The sequence below is a fragment of the Pseudonaja textilis genome, chromosome 1 (assembly GCF_049901715.1).
Source record: "Pseudonaja textilis isolate UNSWEBS1 chromosome 1, rPseTex1.2, whole genome shotgun sequence".
Classification (NCBI taxonomy): Eukaryota; Metazoa; Chordata; class Lepidosauria; order Squamata; family Elapidae; genus Pseudonaja; species Pseudonaja textilis.
In genome coordinates this window covers 43149274-43168814 of record NC_141990.1, presented here as the reverse complement: position 1 = coordinate 43168814, position 19541 = coordinate 43149274, and the positions used below count along the sequence as shown (strand labels likewise).

The 19541-nt window shown below is 36.5% G+C and overlaps 1 long non-coding RNA gene across 2 annotated transcripts in view; it reads right to left on the bottom strand.

Annotated features, from left to right (window-relative positions):
* The window catches only part of LOC148127581 (uncharacterized), a 145175-nt gene that overhangs the window by 112582 nt on the left and 13052 nt on the right, over positions 1–19541 (bottom strand). For both annotated transcript variants that reach the window (XR_015743453.1, XR_015743458.1), the window contains exon 2: positions 11403–11536. This is a non-coding gene — a long non-coding RNA (uncharacterized LOC148127581). The remainder of the gene's footprint in view (positions 1–11402; positions 11537–19541) is intronic.

Genomic DNA, 19541 nt, shown 5'->3' with positions numbered 1-19541 from the left:
AGAGTTACAGAAAATGCCACAGAAAAAGGACATTAAGTTAAAAATGGATATAATTAAACATAAAATGGGATTAATGGAAAAAGAATTAGCACAGAAAAGCAGAGGTGCAAAACAGAACTATTTTGAAGATGCAAATAAACCAGGTAGATTGTTAGCATATAAACTGAGAAAGGAGAAAGAATCAAGGAAAATATTGCAATTAATAGATGATCAAGGCCAAGTTTGTTATTGAAGTAAAGAGAAGAAAATTATATGAGACTATTATGGGAAACTATACACACAAGAGAATATTGATGATGAAAGAGTTAAACAGTACTTACAGAATGCTAATTTACCCCAGATACCTAAAGAGATTGAAATAATGTTAGAAAGCAATATAACAATGATGGAGTTAACTGAAGCACTTAAGAAGCAAAACAATGGAAAGGCACCAGGCCCAGATGGACTTCCGGTGGAATTTTACAAAACACTACAAGAATCATTGAATCTTCCATTGCTAGAAGTTATGAGTGAATTTATGTTAAAGAAGAAGATACTTAAATCATGGTCAGAAGCTAAATCATGGTCAGAAGCTTATATTACACTTGTCCCAAAAGAGGATGCCGACCCATTACAAATAGACCTATTTCCCTACTAAATGCAGATTATAAAATTTTTGCTTCAATATTGGCAGAAAGACTTTAAAAATACCTAAATAATTTTATTCACTCTGATCAAAATGGGTTTCTGCCAAAGAGACAAATTAAAGACAATATGAGAGTAATCTTGGACACTTTGGAATACTACGAGGCACACCCTGAAAAACAAATGGCTTTGATATTCTTAGATGCACAGAAGGCATTTGACAATGTGAATTGGCGATTTATGTTATTACAGCTGGAACAGATGGGCTTTGGTAAAAAATGTATCCAAGCAATAGAAGCTATATATCATAAGCAAACAGCAAAGGTAATGATAGAGGGAGAATTGATGGACTCTATTGATATAAGAAAAGGAACAAGACAAGAGTGCCCACTGTCACCTTTGTTGTTTGTGTTAACTTTGGAAGTGCTAAACAGAAATATTAGAGAAGAAAAGGATATAAAAGGGATGAAAATTAAAAAGGAAGAATTTAAATTGCAAGCATTTACAGATTATCTGGTTTTCATTTTAGAAGACCCACTAGAAACAGCATTAAAATTGATAGAAAAGATAGAGGTATATGGGAAGGTGGCTGGTTTGAAAATAAATAAAGACAAAACAAAGATTTTGACAAAGAATATGTTATCAAGACAAAAGGAAGAATTGACAGATGTATTGAAAATCCAGGTCACAAATAAGATCAAGTACTTGGGGATAAATTTGACAGCAAGATGTAGTACACTAAAAGAGAATAACTATGTTAAACTTAAGCAGCAGATAGCGCTAGATTTGGCGAAATGGGAAAATTTACAACTGTCATTAATAGGGAGAATATCAACAATCAAGATGAATATATTAGCTAGAATTTTATATGTGTTCCAAACAATTCCAATTAGGCTTGGAAAAGATTATTTTGAAGATTTAAATAAAATTATGTTGAATATATATGACAAGGTAAGAAAGCGAGAATAAAATTAAAACTTTTGCAAGATGCTAGAATAAGAGGAGGATTTGGTTTGCCTAATTGGGAGTTGTACTTCCAAGCTACAAATTTGATGTGGGTTAAGGAATGGATAACATTAAGAAATGTTAGTTTATTGACATTAGAAGGACATGATCTGTTGTTGTGGTGGCATGCTTTTTTATGGTATAAAGGAACTAAACCACATGGATAGTTTAGAAGACATTATATAAGCTAGAAGAAGAACAAGTCAAAGAAACAATGATTGCTTGGGAGAAGAATTTTGGATATGGGATTGATCTAGAGAAATGGCAAAAATTGTGGTCTCAAAATTATAAAATGACAATGTCAACAGCATATAAAGAAAATTTGTATAAGATGTTTTACAGGTGGCACTTCCCCCCAACAAGAATAGCAAGAATGTTCAAGAACAAATCTGAAAAATGTTGGAAATGTCATCAGATACCTGGCTCATATTACCATATGTGGTGGACGTGTGCGGATGCCAAAAAATATTGGACTAAAATCGACACATGATTGGAAAAAATGACAAAAAAGCATATAGAGTTGAAACCAGAGATATTTTTATTGGGAATTTTACCTGAAATATATAGTAAAGAATTGAAATATTTGATTGTAAATGTATTAACAGTGGCTAGGATCGTATTTGCTTAAAACTGGAAAAATGAGAAAATACCAACACAGGAGGAAGTTATTAAGAAAATATTGGAATGTGTTTAAATTAGTAGATTGACATTTGAAATCAGAGAACAAGAAAATAAACAATTTTATAAAATTTGGGATCTATTCTATCAATGGTTAGACAATAAAACACAATAATGAAAAATGTAGATTTTTAGAACATAATGAAGATATAAAGATGTAATTTTTTTATTATATCTACAAAATGATTATAGGATAGATTTGAGATGATAATATGAACTGTCATAAAACAAATTAAGTAAAATATGGATTATCTTGTAAAACATGAATGAATAATAGTATAGTCAAATGATTGATTAACAATGATATTAATGTATTTAGTATGTATTTGATTGTATGTAGTAATGTATTTGATTGACAATATGAGAACATATACAATGTAATTGTAATTGAGGACTATGAAGTGGAAGCACAAAACAATTTATAAACCAACCAACACACTGTATGTACATATATGGAAGATGGTTTGATGGTTTGATGTTTTTATGTTGTGTTTGTTTATGTTTGTTTTAAAAACAATAAAACTTTTTTTAAAAAGAGTTAAAAATGAGACTTAAAGAACAAAAAGAAGTCTGGGAACTATGAATGGAGATGGATGAGGACATCCAAGTATGATAGAGTATTGTGAGATGCACAGAATGGTTGAGAGCCAAGCAGTATACAAATTTAATAACTTATTATTATTTGTGGCCAATTTGGTGTAGTGGTTAAGGCAACAGGCTAGAAATCAGGAGACCATGAATTCAAGTCTTATCTTAGCCATGAAAGTCAGCTGGTAACTTTCCAGTCACTTTCTCTCAACCCACCTCACAGGGTTGTTTTTCTGGAGAAAATAGGAGGAGAAATATGTGTTGGATGTGTTTGCCACTTTGAGTTATTTGTAAAGATAATAAAGGTGGAGAATGAATGAATGATTCCTATTGTGGATATTTTGTTGTATTATTACTATAAATCCCCAAGAATTGGTTGATGGCAGTGGTATAAATGCAAATGCCACAAGATACTACAGAATGATAAAACTCAAGAATTGATGATATTTGAGTTAACTACTCAATCAAGATGCTCAAAAAGCAACTTTTCAGAATGTGGGAAGTCCAGATGCTCTGAACCTGGATACTTCTTTTGAACTGTCTATTTACCAGCAAGTTAATTATGAGAAATTGGTGGAAAAGTCTGAGAAGTACCATAATCTTAATGTCACAAGACAGGAAAAGATGAGAAAATTACATCCAGTTTCTCATTATTTATGAGGGGCAAGCAAGTATGTCAACTGAAGTTTAAAAGACCAGGACTAGTTATTGCCAGGCAAGATTGACTTGAGATCAGTAAGAAGCCTTTATGTTATGTCTTTGTACCTGCTTCCAGAATCTCCATGCCAGCCTTGAAGAAGGTGTGGAGGGACATAACTCAGTCCTAAAAATGGAAAAGTCTTGAGAAAGAAACTCAAAATGAAACTCAGCCTTGAATTTGTATGGAATGGCAGGGTAGCCAGAGAGAAACTCTTGCAGGCTATCCAGATTCTTTACAACAGTTACCAGCCTTTCTGGATGCTTCACCCTGTCCTACCTTGAAAGACTGACACAGGTAAAATAAAAGTTTGTTTTTCTTCCTTAGAAGAGATGGCATTTCATTAATTGCTGTAACAATGGGCCTCAGTTTAACTGCCAGGATTTCAAGGCATTTGCTTCCTTTTACTGATTTAGGTATTAAATCCAGGACAACCACAGATAAAAGGCTGGCTGATGTAGTTATTAAATGTATGGTGCCAAAACCTAAAGAAACATAGTTATTTGTTTAGCATTATTGAATTATAGGCCAGCCCCAGTGAAATTGGATAGCTGTGGGGGAGCAGAACTACTTTTCAGTACAAAGCCTCATCCAGTTACTGCTGTTGCACTTTATGTCCAAGTGAACAATGGGAAAAATTATATATCAAGTGGCACACATAAGAAGAAAATGAGGGACAATCCATTAGCACAAATGAAAATTAATGATACCTTGGGAGTTATAATGGTAGATGCTGGAGTAATGAAACAAAACATCAGTTGCTCCACAATATTTCAATGTTAAAGGCTGGGAAGATAATGATGGTGATCATGGATGACATTTCTTATAGCTGTCCTACTCTAAAAGAGTCTGGGTGAATAATGGTGCTTTGTATTTAAAAGAAAAACAGAGAGAGAAAAGGCAGCTTCAATTCTACATTATACTTAGAGTCAAGACTGATCTGGAGGGGGGTAAACATACAATAAACAAAACTAAAGTGGTTGAATGGCTATTTATTATTCATGATTCTGTATGTGAATGTTGATTTATGTGTGTGTTGTGTCTCTAGTGTTTTCCAGTGTGGAAAAAAGGAACATAACAAGTGCAGCTGTTTCTTTAAGGACTCAGAATTTTGAATTAGGATAGAGTTGATCGGAAACGGATTGTTCGCTATGATTGATCCCTAAAAGATGAACTCCTTTAAACAGAATATATATATATATATATTGCATGGTAATAAATAATATTGACATTTAAACTCTCCTATAGATCCTTGGGAAGAAAGATTGTATCCATATATGGATATGTCACAGCTAGTCATAAATGATTAATCTATTTTTGTGTCTAAAGAATATAAAAAGTCTAAAAAAAATTCATTTTCTATATAATTAGACTTCATATTTGGAATATATTCTATTCAGTCATATTTCAGCAATGGGACCTTTTTCCATTACTGTCTATAATATTCTTCATGTTTCACAGTGAACTTTCTTCAGTTCAAAACCTGAATTATACTTTTGTTGGAAAATGGATATTCTGCCCTTAATGTAAGGTGGTTTTTATTTTTGTCACTATGTTGTTATCCATATGAACTTTGTTTCAGAAAAACAACTTTCTGGAAATCTTTTTAGAGAAGAAAGTTCAATAGAGAACAGAAATGTGAAGGACATTTGCTGTACCAGATTCTGGAGAAAAGTATTGCTCCTTGCTCTTCATACCATCTTCATGGATGAATCTGGAAGTGACATTGTTTATTTGTTTGCTTAAATATTTTTGGCCAAGTTTAAATGCAAAAAGAATGGTGGCCTTTAAAAGCAACTAGTTTGAATGAATAACCCAGAAAGTTTTTAGAAAGAATCTAAAAAGATGAAGATAATGGGGAAAGTATGTGTAGAAAGGCATAACCAGAAAACAGATTTTAGAAACAGAAAGAAACATGGGGATTCATCAAGCCCATAGACAGATACCCCTGGGTATATTCCATATGGGAGCAAATTATGCTCCCCAAAACAAGTGCATATCTATCACAAAAAACTACAGCATTTTTAAAAGAACCTGGAACTCAGACAACTCTTCTAATCCACAAAAGAAGACTAGAAAGGGAAAAAGTACATTGCAGCTGAATATTTTGCTGTGTAAATGGTATTGAAAAGACAGGTTTGGTTTCCTGGACTGTGGCCTGCAGTAGCAGTGATGAAGACTAGGAGGAATGTATTGAGCCAAATCATGTCAAACATGATCGGATCGACTTTCAAATGTGGAACTATGACATATAAACTCAGAATAAGAATGTCAGATAAAAAAATGTGTGCATTACAGGAATGAAGGAGTAACCAAAATAAGAGTTGTGAAATCATAATTGAAACATGAATGCTGGGAAAATAGTAGAGTAGATTAAAGATTGATCAGATTATAAATCTTTAGAAATAAGATAGATATTATTAAAATTCTGCTTGGCAAGTACAAGACTTGTCAGACTAATCTTATTTTGTTTGTTGATTGTGTAATTTCCTTAGTAGATTGTGGGAATGCTGTAGACATAACATATCTTAACTTCAGCAAATTATTTGACAATGACATTTTTTTTAGCCATCATGGTGCTGAGGGAATGTAGAGTCCAAATGCCTGTATTTGCTTAAAGATTTTGGCATGTTACAGATGATTGGTAGTTTCTTCTTTCTGTTGGGATTGTGGAAGAGTCTCTTGAGCTCACCTTGTAAGAGGACCAAACAGGACAAGGTAATTATCTGGCCCAGGTTATTGACATCTTATGCTAGGCTGCACGATGCTATAATTGGTAGTCTGTGCAGTTGTGGAGACCCACTCTCCAAGCTGACTTTGAAAATCCGGGGAGCCTGGGCTTGACAGCATAGCAGGGTAGGAATTAGACAGGACACCACTGGCAGATGGATTGGGAGATTGCCAGATTGCTGGGTCAGCTGCCTCATTAAAAAGTGGGCAGAACCTGGGGGGGAGGTGTAGAGTGAAGAAAGATGCCAGTGTTAGTGCAGATGAAAGAGAAACCTCTGCTGTATTTCACAAAGCCCTGCAACCCAGAAGGATATTGAGAAGATGCTAACAGAGCTGGGATGTGGATAAGAACTGTCTGCCTGTTAAGATCCTTAAGAGGGAGAGGTTTGCTATTGCAGACACAGGATCAGACTGGACTGGGAAAAAAGATTATTCACAGCAGTGGCAGGATTCAAAAAAATTTATTATCAGTTCTGTGGGCGTGGCAGGGGAAGGATACTGTAAAATCTCCAGTCAGAGGTGGTATTTGCCGGTTCTACGAACTACTCAAAGTTTCCGTTACCTGTTCTCCAGAATTGGTCAGAACCTGCTGAATACCACCTCTGATAGACATCTTGTTTCTTGGCACAATCCAGTCTGCCATTCGCTATTCTAGGTCCAGGATGGCAGGCTTTTGAGGCCTGGGTTGTTGGCTGCTGCTGCTGAATGCTAGATCAGTTTGTAATAAAGCTACCTTGATTCACAACTTAATCTAAGTGATCTAGTGTGCATTATCAAGATCTGGCTGGGATAGAAGGGCAGGGTTCTGCTCTCTAAGATCTGTTGGGTGGTTTTCACATATGGCACCAACTGAGACTCCAGAAAAGACGAGATAGGACAATAGTGATAATCTGAGATAATTGGAAAGCATCCAGAAGCCTTGTTCCGCAGACTACCAGTTGCAAAATGCTGTTTTTTAAGTTAGGTACTGATAAGGAGCAGGTGAGATTGTTCCTATTGTATCAGCCTCCCTGCTGTGTGGCAACCCTTCCTGAGTTCTTTGATTCAATTGCTGGGTTGGCAGCAGAGTTCCCTGGACTCATGGTCCTAGGGAACTTTAATCCACCATCACTGGGCACAGGGTCAGAAGCACTTCAGGAGTTCATAGCTCCTGGTGCAAAATGCAGCTATGTGCATAATAAACCATGCCAGCTATATAGTACATGTAATACCACTACTCCTTGAGCTGCACTGACTTTGAATTAATTTCTGGGTGCAATTCAAGATGCTGGTTGTCACCTTTAAAGACCTATATGACTTGGGACTTAGTTACTCTCTTTTTCCAAGTGTTTCTACCCATCCGACTCAATCTAACTTGGGCATGCTGCAGATCCCATCAAAGAGTGCCAATTAGTGGGAACTGGAAGGTGGGCTAGGTTGCCAAAAAAGGCAATGCAATTCTAGCATACATCAACAGAGGCATAGCATCAAGATCATGGGAAGTGATAGAACCATTCCATACTGCACTATTGAGGTCTATTTAGAATACTGCATCCAGTTCTGGTCACCATAATAGAAAAAAAAATGCTGAGATCATTGTAAGACTGCAGAGAAGAGCACAAAGATGATAAGGGGTCTGGAGGCTAAATCAAGCAATGATTGGCTAAGGGAACTAGGTATGTTTAGCCTAATAAAGGGGAAGGCTTAGGGGAGACATGATACCAGTCCTCCAATACTTGAAGGACTGTCACAGGGTAAAGGGCATTGATTTATTCTCTGTAGCAACTGACAGCAGAAAAGAAGCAATGAGTGGAAACTCATCAGAAGGTGATTTTATGTGGAAATAAGGAAGCATTTTCTGACAGTGAGAATGATTAATCAATGGAACCACTTGCCTCCCAGAGTTCTGGGTGCTTCATTGCTGAAATTTTTCAAGAAAAGAGTGGACAACCATTTGTCTGGGATGGTATAAGGATTCTGCCAGGGTAAAGAGTTGGACTAGAACAAGAGTCGCCAACCTTTTGGGCCCCAGGGACCACCAAACTCATAATTTTAAATCCCATGGACCACTAATATGAATTTTGACTGACGATGGCTTTCTGACATTGGTGGGAAAGTCGTCCCATATTCCAGAGCTGCAGTAGTCACAGGACTGGCCCTCTGGTCAACCTGGAGCAAATGCTCCTCTACCTGGGTGCACCGGCCTGCCATGGACTGGAGGAGCTGCTCTGGGATGACAAAAGGGCCTGTCTTGTGACTACTGCAGCTCTGGAGTATGGGACCAACTTTCCCACCAACATCAGCAAACCACCTTGGGATGGATTTCCCTCCTCTGCCATTGGTCTTACCTTCCAGTTCCAGCTCTCATGGCTCTACTCAAGGTAAGGTTTGTGCTCATCTGAAGGGTGGGGGCTAGTAGGTGGGCCATGTGGACAGTGCAGCCTGGTGTTCCCACACAGCCTGGATTAATTGCTTTGTGGGAGTGCTTTTGGGGGGGATTGCTTTGTGGAGGGACATTTCTCTGTGGACCACCAAAATTTTCTCATGGACCACCAGTGGTCCCCGGCCCACTGGTTGGTGACCACTGGACTAGAAGACCCCCCCAAGGTCACTTGCAGTCCTATGAATCTATAATTCTTTGATTAATCATCACAGCTGCTGATCGTTTCTTTTATAACCTTTATTGAAATTTTGAAACATTAAAATACAAATACATTTTAAAATAGCTTTTTACAAATCTCAATCATCTTTGATAGTCCTAAGATATCTTTGTTACATAAACACATTTCCGTACATTTCTAGTTATTCATATACATATCTACTGTATATCTTCTTCTAATCTGTACATTTCTTGTTCCTATTGTCCATCCATTGGTACCAATTTTCCCAAACTGTATAATATTCTGAGTCTTCCTTGTCCTTTAACTTTAAGGTGAGTTTATCCATTTCTGCACAGTCTAAAATTTTTTGGATCACTAAACAGTCTGACAGCATAGTGTCTTTTTTCCAACATAGTGTGAGTGCAATTCTCGCTGAACAGTTGCTGGTTGTTTTAGTGCTTTTAATTATTTTAGAAGTTTAGAAGTTTAAACTGCCCAGAGTCATGAATGAATGAATGAATGAATGAATGAATGAATGAGGAAAGAAAGAAAGAAAGAAAGAAAGAAAGAAAGAAAGAAAGAAAGAAAGAAAGAAAGAAAGAAAGAAAGAAAGAAAGAAAGAAAGAAAGAAAGAAAGAAAGAAATTTATTGAAATCTGGGCTGGTTGGTCTGGTTATCTCCCCATTTATCATTGGTTCTTCATCAATCGAGTGAGATACCACAAAAGAAATGAAAGTAATGCTTTTCAGATTTCCTGATACCACACTACTGGATGGGAAAACTAATATTATAAAAGTCCAGAGTAAAAAAAAATCAAAATGAATTTGACAGATTAGAAAAATCTGCTGCAAAAAGCAAAATGAAATTTAATGGAAGTTAAATAGAAATTTAAGAAATCCCCACTTTATGCAGAAGTGAGATCTGAATGAGACCTAAGACAAACTGAGAATGGTCAACATCAGAGTTGGTATTCAGCAGATTCTGACCAGTTCTGGAGAACTGGTAACGGAAATTTTGAATAGTTCAGAGAACTGGCAAATATCACCTCTGACTGGCCCCATCTATTCTCTGCCTCCCGAGTCCCAGTTGATCGTCTGGGTCTTCTTTTGTTGTCCTGCACAGGAGAATGGAGCTGGAAAGCAGGTTGGTGGTGGGGACAGAGAATGGGATTTTGCAGTAACCTTTTCCCAGGAATGGGGAGAGAATGGAGATGTTACACTATCCTTCCCCTGCCACTCTCACCAAGCCATACCCATAGAACCGGTAGTAAAAAAATTTGAATCCCATCACTGGCCAACATCTAAGATGTTACAGACATCATGAGATAATTGGGAGGCATCCAGAGGCCTTATTCTGCAGACTGTCAGTTGCAAAATGCTGTTTCTTAAGTTAGGCACTGATAGGGAGCAGATGGGATTGTTGCTGTATTAAGGCATCTAATAATGCTAATCCTGATGTCTGTAACATCTTAGATGTCTTACATATTGTCCTTTGGTCAGCTTTGGTCCAGGCCTTTGCTTTACCTTCATTTGCTAATATTTTCTGTTTATCTTGTCACCTTTGAATGAATAAACAGAAATAGCCACTCCCTTGCTTATATTGCTTTCCTTTTAAGTGGTTATACAGATTAGAGCCAAGGGAAGAATGCAAATTATGCATTTAAAGAGCATTCCCCATATACACTCCTTCTCCAAAATGTGGAGCCAACAATTTTCATCAGCCATGTTTGAAAATGTATTCATGCCCACAAGTCATAACTGTACACTTCTGCCTTTTATTCTCTCCTCCTCCTTGCTTCACAAACAAGAAAAAGTAAAGGTTTCTCCTGTCCAGTCATATCTGATTCTAGGGGTTGGTGCTCATCTCTATCCTAGCCAAGGGACCCATTGTTGCCTGAAGATGCTTCGGTGGTCATGTGGCTGGCATTCTATGTGCTAAGGTTCATGGATCTAAAAACAGTGCTGTAAAAGCAAAGATCTTTCTATATTTTCTGGTCTAAAATCCTGCTGACTTTTTTACCTCACTATCTTAATAAGCATCTCTGATAGGCAGCAAATTACAGGCCAGAAGATCTCTCCAAAAATAAGTCTTTGCATTTATACCATGACATACCGCAGAGCAATGCCAGAAATGGGTCAGGTTTCACAGCCCTGTAATGGTGCCAGGGGTCTTGTGACATGATGTAAGGGGTATGAGATGGAGTGGAAGAGCTTTTAATGTAAAGAAAGGCAGCTTGAAAAATGTTTGCTTGGAAGGAAGACATTGCTGCTGTACAATGTATGGGAGAAATAGAGAACTTGGTTTATTACATGCTCTCAATTTCTCTGTGTTCCCCTTATTCCAGCTGAAGTCAAGGAGATCTTTGGAGTATTATTAAAAAGCATCCTATCCTCTTAGCAGCTATGCCTGAGGCTACAAACATATATTTCCAGGTTCTTCTCTAGAATACCAATATTGCACAGAGAGGAATGTAAGATTTCTTGTAAAGAATTGTTGCTTACCTGTGAGCTTAAAGGGTTTCCTTTCTCCAAATTGCATAAAAGCATGGTTTGAGCGGACTGATTGATCTGGGATTAATCCACATTTTCTTTTAAATATAGGACTGGATGAAATTATTCATCTGCAGTCTCAGTCACTATAACAAATAGTTAGATATATGTTTATAAATGTTTCATTTTTAAACCAAATTATAAACATTGTTTGAAAACTTCAAGTTCCTTTCTGCCATGTAATAAAAAGCACCAAACAATAGCAGCAAACTAAAGCTGAAATATTTCCATATATTGGTAACACAATTGCAAGACATATAAATTAAGAGAGAAGGATATAAAAACTTATCATTAAATCCACTGGTCATATGGGATGTTGAAATACAATCACTATATTGCTATTGCCCCACTTTATACAATTAGTCAGAAAAGATACTGCAGTAGAGAAAAACCATGAATTTCTGTTACCAATTACATTCAGGTTTTGTATTGTATTGTTTTGTTTTTTGAGTAAATGTAGTCCTGGTATGTATGATTTTTTTTTACATTTCTCTTTTTTTAAGGAAAAAGTTGATATGAAAAGTCTTAGTCAATGGTCTCAGTCAATGGTATCAGCTGACAACATTCAATTAACAGTAATAATCTATCAGCAGTATGTTGATGAGTTAAGGATTAATAAATAATCACCAAGTTTCAGACAATTATCTTCTTGGTTTCATCTATCTTCCCCCCCACCCCCACCCCAAATAGTGAACATGGAGGAAGCAGGAACATTCACATAAACAGGAAGAAGAAAGAAGGTCCCAGAGTGGTACTAAAAACAATTTTTTGAAATTTAAATGTATTTTGAGCAAGAAAATTCAATCTCTCAAAGAACATTTGAAATCATTATATATAATAGCTAAAAGAATAACTATCTTATATAAAATTTCAGACTATTGTTGTAAGTACATCTACTAGCAAGCAAATTACACTAAATTCAATAAAATACATATGCTTCCATTTGACTTTCATAACCTCCCCCTCCAAACATAAAGAAAGAAAAAAGCTCTTATGACTTGAAATGATTTGAGCCTTAGGGCTAAGCCATGCAAAGCTCAATTCTTTTTCACAGTTCTGTTGTTTAACACAATTCATGTGCATATCCATGGTGCATTGGGGAAACTAAAAAGATTAGAGTTGAATACATCAAGAGAGTGAAGAAGATCTTAAAGTCCAAACTCAATGAAGGAAATACCATCAAGGCTATCAACATCTGGGCAATTCCAGTCATTAGATACACAGCAGGAATAGTGGACTGGACTCAAGCAGAACTAAGAGCAATAGATAGAAAGACCAGAAAAATAATAACATTCATGGCCTTCAACTTTGCAGCGACACTGACAGATTCTACCTAACAAGGAAAATAGGTGGGTGTGGAATGTTGCAAATACATCAGATAGTTGAAAAAGAAAAAAAGGGTTTTGGAAGAATATCTGAAGGACAATGAAGAAAATGTACTGAAATTTTTATGCCAGGAAGGCTTACTGACTACTGGACAGACCAAACTGACCTACGAGGAAGACCAAATGAAGAACAGAATGGACACATGGGAAGACAAAGCTCTACATGACCAGTACATTTAAAAAATAGTAGGGAAAGCAGATAATAACAAGACCTGGCAATGGTTAAGAGCAGGAAAGTTAAAGAAAGAGACTGAAGGACTACGGTAATTCTGGCTGCACAAAACCAAGCCTTAAGGACAAATGCATACAAAGCCCCAGAACTGAGAAGAGAGCAACAGACAGTAAGTGTCATCTATGCAAAGAAGCTGAAGAAATAGTAGACCACCTGGTAAGCTTCTGCAAGAAGATCTCACAGACTGACTACAAGCAGCGGCATGACAAAGTAGCAACAATGGTGCATTGGAAGATCTGCAAGAAATACCATTTGCCTGTAAGCAAGAATTGGTGGGACCATAAAATAGAGAAAGTCATAGAAAATGAAGATGTTAAATTGCTCTGGGACTTTAGAATTCAAACAGATAGGCACATGTCAGATAACACCCCGGACTTAACAATTGTCGATAAGAAAATCAAAAAAGTCTGGATAGTGGATGTGGCAATGCTTGGAGACAGTAGAAGAGAAGAGAAAGAATTAGAGAAGATAACAAAATGCAAAAAACTACAAATAGAAATAAAATGACTGCAGCAAAGGCAAGCAAGGGTAGTACAAATAGTAATAGGCACCTTGGTGGAATCGCAAAACAACTGGAGCACCACTTGAACACCACTGGCATTGACAATTTGCCAACAGTCAGTTGCAGAATGTGTCTTTACTTGGAACAGCTTCCATCCTGCAATGATATCTGTAACACTGTCAAACATCCAGATTTGCCTATCTCAGGTCCTTGGTAAGGACTCAGTAGGTAGACAAAAATTGCCAAACCCAATCTGATCATCTGGCTGACTGAAGTGATTAATAATATTAATTAATATGGAGTAGACTAGAATTCTTTATTGGCCAAGTGTGATTGGATACACAAGGAATTTGTCTTGGTGCAAATGCTCTCAGTATACATAAAAGAAAAGATACACTTGTCAAGAGTCAAGAATCATAAAGTACAACACTTAATGATAGTCATAGGGTACAAAAAGCAATCAAATCATACTAGGAAACAGTCAATATAAATCGTAAGGATACAAGCGACAAAGTTACAGTCATACAGTCACAAGTGGGAGGGGATGAGTAATAAGGAGTGATGATAAGATTAATAGTAATATGAGTGTAAATAGTTGGACAGTGTTGAGGGAATTATTTGTTTAGCAGAGTGATGGCATTCGGGAAAAAACTGTTCTTGTGTCTAGTTGTTCTGGTGTGCAGTGCTCTATAGCATCGTTTTGAGGGAAGGAGTTGAAACAGTTTATGTCCGGGATGTGAGGGATCTGTAAATATTTTCACAGCCCTCTTTTTGACTCATGCAGTATACGGGTCCTTGACTGAAGGCAGATTGGTAGTAATTGTTTTTTCTGCAGTCATAATTATCCTCTGAACCAAACCAGACAGTTATAGAGGTGCAGATGACAGATTAAAATAAATAATAATAAAAACAACAACAGCAACAGTAAAACAGCAACAACAATGCAAGGGGTTATATATGAGGGAATATATATATATAGGAATGAACTTTATAAACAATAGAAGTTGGAAAAAAGTTGAATCTTCTCCTGCACTCTACATATATCATCTTGATCCAGATTGGGTCAGTGTTTATTTATATTCAAGTAAAATAAAAATGGAAGCTACATAGGATTTTTTCCTCATTAAAATTTAATATTCAAATATTCAAGTTTCAAGAAAAAAATAATGTATTTTTGCATATGTTTTCCCCAATTTTGATGGAAATCTACATAGAAAAATTCATCTAGGAAATTATAAAAATTAAAGCAAGAATGTGTCTTCCATTATAACACTGAAGCAAAATTCCCAAAGTCCATTAAAATTATAATCCTATACACACTTATTTGGCAATACACTTTCTCAAACTCAGCAGGACTTATTTTGAAATAAATATCTTAGGTTCCCATTACATATGCATTCATAATACGAAAGAGAGTAAGCCAAAACATTACTTTGCTCATTTTGCAATCTGCAGATTTGATATCTCTTTTTGCCAATTTTTGGATTTGGTGGATGGGAAGAGGACTGTTTATAATATGGGTGAATTTTTCCATTCTCTGGAAAAGAAGAAGGGAACACTTTGCTGCATTTCCAAAATAATTTATAAATGTCACTAAGAAAGAAAGAAATCCCTTATAACCCTCTAGTTTCAGTACGATTCGTTTGCTGCATACTGCTAAAGTCTGTTTACATTAAAATTATGTACAAAGCTTTTGCTTGTCCAAGCTGGGTCTGATAAGAAATTTCTAACCTTGTATGCTTTCCCTCAAGGGGGAAAAACATGTTCAATTAAAGAACGTCTCAACATTCACATCAAAAGTACATAATAATTAAGTTCAGATGTGTTCACAGATGTAGAAGCAACAAATGCTTCAGTGTTTTTAGTTGTCTTTCAGGTTTTCCTCCTGCAATATTTCATCTAAATCTCTTGAGTCTCAAAAAGTGGGGCTGGGAGAGACACTATAGAAGAAGAAAAAGGGAGGGGGGAAGGGAGAGAGGGAGGAAGGGAGAGAAGGAAGGAAGGAAGGAAGGAAGGAAGGAAGGAAGGAAGGAAGGAAGGAAGGAAGGAAGGAAGGAAGGAAGGAAGGAAGGAAGGAAGGAAATTTGTTAACCTGTCTCATCTTCTATATGAATGCATGTATTTGCATGTCTCTAAAGTTATATGCTTCTATTCCTCAAAATAGTGAATCACAAATAATTAATTTGTACCTCCTGTCACTCATGGCCAGGGGTGGTATTCTACCAGTTCGCACCTATTCTCTAGAACCAGTTGTTAACATTCTAAGCAGTTCGGAGAACCGGTTGTTAGAAGAAATTATTGGCCTAATCCTGTAAGGAAGGCAGGAAGGAAACATTCTGGTGTTGCTTACAGAAACTGCCTCTCCATTAATTCTTATTACATTCTTGGCAGGACTAGACTTCCTGTCTCAGGAACATCTCTGGAGTTTTTTTCCCCTCCTTTGCTGGTACTTTGCTTGTGGGGAGTGACCATTCAAAGTTACAATGGCTCTGAAAAAAGTGACTTATGACCATTTTTCACACTTACGACTGTTGCAGCATCCTCACAGTCATGAGAGGCCAGGCAAGGAGATGCATGCCTCAATGTGAGTGATATTGAGTTGGCCACACCCAGACAATAACATGACCACCAAGCCATGTCCACCCAGTCACATGACCACCAAGCTACACCCACCACCTAAGCCACACCCACAGAACCGGTTGTTAAAAATTTGAATCCCACCCCTGCTCATGGCTGTTGTGAGAATACATTTTCCCATTTAACCCCACACATGGCTAATTCCTTCTGCAGAAAGAATGGTTTAATAAAAGTGAAGAAATTGAAATAAGTTGGCCTGTTGGGTTGAATTTCATGTTTGTTTGTGCTAGATTTTGTTCCTTTTTTCTGTTATTCAAATCAGCAACCCTACTTGTATTGAAAAGGTTTCTGCAAGGCAGAGTTTGTCAAGCTGCCTCAGTAATATGATCCCCTATGGCTTTTGAAAACCTTGAAAGAGTAAGGAGCATATAGAGATCCTGACTGGCATCTATCCATTAACCTTTTCACCTAGCCTACATTTGGAAGAGCTATGGCATGTAGGATAAAAATGCTTGTCATTTTCAAGAGACAGGAACCAGTTCCTGCCAGAGTAAAGGTGAGTACATAGTTGAGCATACAGAGAGATGGTTGCAAGATTGCTCCTGGGATGAGTTGGCTGAGCTGATTGGTCAGAGAGCCACCCAGAATAAGCTAGCTTCACACATGATGCTAAGTCAAGATTTGTTTAAGCGTGAGTTTTTGAATAAACGGCACTTGGCAACATTTGAATAAAATATTACATCAGAACAGCTGGAAGTCATGCAATGTGCTATGCGAAAACCAAACAAACCACATTTTGATTTTGTGTGAAGTATGCATTGCACATCTATGCAGAATCCCATCTATGGTTCTGATAAAAAATCCATATCCCTTTATAGTGTTCATCAGTTCAGCCTTGGAATTTCAGTTCAGCCTTGGAATTTTTTCAGTCTCCCTAGTCCTCCAGCAGTCTTCTTTGTTTACCAGTCTGAAAAATAAGCTGTGGATAAACATAACAATTAATCCCATTGAGAAAATTCTAACTCTGCATCAGACCTAAACTCAGTCTTAAACTCATAAGTGAAATAATCAATACAATTTGATTATGCAATGATAGTAAAAAGGAATTCTGAGCTGGAAAACACTTTAACATCTTGATAACTGATCAAAAACTTTGAAACACTCTACAAGGAAGCAGCCTATTCTTTCTACATATTCTCCTACCAACAAGCACATATATTTCATGTGTTTGCATTTAGAGAGGCCTTTAGGATTTAAACATTTAAGCTATTTGTTTAAATTGGAATTTTATTAGATATTTTAAGTTACCCGTTGCATATTTTACTATAATTCTGTTTTTATCTTTACTTTAAAATAAACTATCCACTCCAAACTTCATTTTTTAATAGAAAATTGTAATATAAATTCCATATGGGTATGGATAAATTCCATACTGTGGGTATGTACATACATATATGTGCCTTCAAGTCAGTGTTTACCCTGGCAAATGCCAGGACAAGTCCCTGTGGGTTTTTTGGCAAGTTTTTTGGAAAGTGGTTTTCCATTGCCTGCTTCCTAGGACTGAAAGAGAATTACTGGTCCAAAGTCACCCAAGCTTTTTGATTGAAGCAGGACTAAAACTCACAGTCTCCTGGTTCCTAGCCTGGTGCCTTATCCACCATATCCAACCAGCTCTCAATTCAGTATATAACTCAATAGAATTCCATATAAACAGTATATAATGTCTGACCCAAAGGCCTTCACAAACAAATTCACAAAAACTCAAATAATTTAAAATATAAAACTAGACCCCAAACAAATTTTTATCAGCTTTGGGCCACTGCATCCAAATCGTTAAATTAGGATGAATCACTCAGAGGAAAGGAACTGGAATGAGGTTGGGATGAGGAGTTTTCAGGAAGGATAAATGCAGATGGTGGATGAGAACTGCCACAAGGTTATACAAGGATGTGGATAATCTTTCTCTAAAAGTCTTAAATTTTCCAAAGTTGTTTATTGCTCAGATATAGAACAGTTTTATCTGTAAGCACCACTTATGTTATGCTGTTTAAGGGTCTTGATCATCAAAATTGCATTTTATCACAAATCAGAAATCCAAGAAAAAAAATACTGAAATAACATTGGCTAGATATTCACATTCAGCTTCAACCATAACAACACAAGAGCAAATAGATACAAACTCAAGGGTAACCACACCAAACTTGACTGCAGGAAATATGACTTCAGCAACAGAGCAGTCAATGTCTGGAATACTCTCCCTGACTCTGTAGTTTCTTCCCCAAACCCCAAAAACTTTAACCTTACTGTCTACTATTGACCTCACCCCTTTCCTAAGAGGTCTGTAAGGGGCGTGCACCAACGTGCCTACTGTCCCTGTCTTATTGTTTCTTTTATTTTTCTTAAATGTGCACATTTCATGTATTCATAACTATGTATATACTTATACCTATTATCTTGTAAGCAATTGACAAATCAAAATAAATAAAATAAATGAATAGATAGATAGATAATACCAGCAGAACTGGCAGAAAGAAAGCTCTTCCTGCAGCCTTGATTAGTTAGTTAGGCTATCCCTTGGATGTTGAAAGACAGAATGCATTCTACAGAAACAAAAGTGAACAAATATTTTATGTGCCAAATTACATATGGTGCATTTCTGGGTGCCCCCCCACAGCTCTGCTATTCACAATAATTATGCTTCTCTCTCTCTTCTCTGTCTCCTCTCTCCATCTCTCTCTCTCGTCTTTCTCTGTCACATACATACACAGAGACTTCAATGAACCCCATTTTTTTTTGCTTTGCTTGATTTTCTCTGTGATCAATCAAGTTACTTAGAAATAAGTTTTGCTCAAATCAAGGAAATATATTCCAGTCAATAGGTATGAACTATAGATACAGATTGATATTTTTGTCCCTATAAATTATTCATATCATTTTATCCTTGAAGGATTTTTTGCAAACATATCCTAGTTAAAGCTTGGGAGCAGACATAAATTATATAGGAATGATATATGATTCCACTCTTTCAATATTTAAAACAATAATTAAAACAACCACTGAAGTTCTGAATTTGAAAAGTACAATGGCAAAAAAATAAATATTCTTGTTGTACAATTTTCCCTTTCTAAATCTCCCTCTACCCAATATTTTGATGCTAGCTCCATAGAAGGCAAATAAAAGGGGGAGCACCACCCCAGTAACCCGGGTAACCCAAAAGCCAGTTTTATTCAGTGTATATTTGCAATAAGGGGTGGTTGAAGGAATGTTAATAGGCAAAGTTGCTCCTTAGTTAAATTAACTGTTTTTAATATAAATAAACATATCACATAAGTAATATGTGGTCTTGCCCAGAGTTTCAGGATTGTTCTTGATCTCAAAATACATTCATTTCTTTT